Source organism: Penaeus japonicus, unplaced genomic scaffold (genome assembly GCF_977035675.1).
Source record: "Penaeus japonicus unplaced genomic scaffold, GWHDUDI00000001_assembly GWHDUDI00000029, whole genome shotgun sequence".
NCBI lineage: Eukaryota > Metazoa > Arthropoda > Malacostraca > Decapoda > Penaeidae > Penaeus > Penaeus japonicus.
Window position 1 is genome coordinate 2673684 of NW_028234431.1, and position 2500 is coordinate 2676183.

The following is a 2500-nucleotide window of genomic DNA, read 5'->3' on the forward strand; positions in this document are numbered from 1 at the left end:
GCGTTCCTCGGTGAAAGAGCCTCACAGACGCCCACTCAGACGCCCACACAGCTGACGTCCCGACTTTCCTTGCATGATAAAAGGGGGACAAAAAAAAAAAAAAAAAAAATCAGCTTTTTCATCCTCACTTTCTTTGCAATCTTTTAACTTTTATTGAACTTATTAACAACAGACAGTTACGAAATTGTTTTGATGTCTAGTCTATCGAAATCGAAGTGATATTTGACTGATAATGTGACATGTAATGTTATTTTTTGACATGCGATTGTCATTTCAAAGCGATCATGCACCAGCCTGGTCTCATCACTTAGCGAGAACCTTAACCCACTTTCGCGTGCATGACTTTCACGCATGACCGCTCGTTCCTCATGGCTAGCTGGGATAAGAGGTGAATGTGACAGAGGAGGTGTGTGTGTGTGTGTGTGTGTGTGTGTTTGTGTGTGTGTGTGTGTGTGTGTGTGTGTTTGTTTGTGTTTGTGTCTGTGTGTGTGTGTGTGTCTTTGTGTGTGTGTGTTTGTGTGTGTGTGTGTGTGTGTCTAAGTGTGTGCGTGTGTGTGTGTGCGTGTGTGTGTGTGTTTATGTTACAAACGCTGTTTATTATGTATGGGGGTGTATCTGTTTGTATCTTGGCCGTGAGATGATTATTATGATCATTATTACAATAATGTTTTTTCTTCGCATTTCACGATCACATAAGTCGCCGCGTATTACAGATACACATTATTTCATGCACCGTGTGCTTGTGCTTGCGAATCTCAAGAAGTGAAGGGAAGAAAGAGGAGATTAGACAACCCTCCCCCCCCACCTCCTTCCTCCCCATTAACCTCCCCCCACCCCCACCCCTTTCCAGCCCCCTCCCCCCCCCCTTCTCTATTACCTTCGTAAAGTGAGATACACTGACCGAAGGATCCCCCCCCTCTCCCTCCCTTATACCCCCCCCCCTCCCCTGCAACATAACCCTCCTCCCATGTTAGAGCGAAGGGCAAGACATGCTGTGTTCCTTCAACGTACTATGTGCCTTAAGAACAAGTCAAGGGCATTGGTATGTAATAATAATAGTTGTAGTAATAATAATAATGATAATGATGATGATAATAATAATAATAATAATGATGATACTAATAATAATAATAATGATGATAATAATGATAATAATAATGATTATAATAGCAATAATAATAATAAGGATAATAATGATAATTATTATCAATATAATGATAATAATAATGATTAAAAGGTAGATGAAACAGATAATTATAATAACTGATAAAGCAAAAAATCTTATTAAAATTTCGCTTAGTTTAGAAAAGTGGGATTTGAAATATGATAAACAAAACAAAACAAAAAATAAAATAGGTAATTGTAATAATAGATAAAGATTTAAAAATTCTAATTAATATTTCACCCAGTTTTGCAGGTACAAAAACGTCACATTAATAGGCAAAAGAAAAAGAGGAAAGAATAAATAAGATAAAATAAATAAATAAAAAGAATCACAGAATAAGAAGAAGGAGAAGAAGACAATCCAAAAAGAAAGTAAAAACCAAAAAAGAGAAAGGGAATATATTTATATATCGCCTTTTTCTCTCTTTTCCAAAAAGTCCAGAAAGAAATGAAAAAGAGTCACATAAACAAACAGAAGAAGAAGAACAAAGTCATAAGAGAAAATAAGAAATAAAAAAGAGACAGAAATAAGCAGAAAAAGGAAATATATAAACGTCGTCTGCCTCTCCTTTCTTGTAGCACAGCCAGAGACTCACTCAATGTTTCTGGAAGCAAAGGTGCCTGGAAGAAGCATTTCTCTCTCTCTCTCTCTCTCTCTATTTCTTTATCTCTGTCTCTCTCTATTCCTTTCACTCTCTCTCTCTCTCTCTCTTTCTTTCTCTTTCTCTTTCTCTCTTTCTCTCTCTCTCTCTCTACTCCTTTATCTCTCTCTCTCTCTCTCTCTCTCTCTCTCTCTCTCTCTCTCTCTTTCTCTCTCTCTCTCTTTCTTTCTCTCTCTCTCTCTCACTCACACACTTCTGCACTTTCCTGGCTGAGGATTTGGTTATTTTTTCCTCTTCTTCTTTACTTCTTTATCTGTATTTTATTCAAACTTTTATTCCTGTTTCAGTTTCTTTTAAAGGAGACACTGTAGGATATCTTTTCGTGTTATGTTTATTCTCCGTTTTATTATCATTATACTTCATTATTTCATCTTTATGTATGTTCAGATTTATATCTTTTGATTTATATCTCATACATTTTATATTTCACATTTATTTTATATCTTATCATGATTATCATTATCATTATTGTTATTATTATTATGATTATCATTATTGTTATTATTATTTTTATTATTATCATTATTATTATTATTATTATTATTATTATTATCATTATTGTTATTATTATTATTATTATTATCAATTTTGTTATTATTATTACTATTATCATTATTGTTATTATTATTATTATTATCATTATTATTATTATTGTTATCATTATTATTCTCCCT

The 2500-nt window shown here is 33.6% G+C and overlaps 1 protein-coding gene across 1 annotated transcript in view; it reads right to left on the reverse strand.

Moving 5' to 3' along the window:
• Positions 1-2500, reverse strand: part of LOC147468345 (uncharacterized) — a 77871-nt gene that overhangs the window by 50339 nt on the left and 25032 nt on the right. The gene's annotated exons all lie outside the window — the stretch shown is intronic.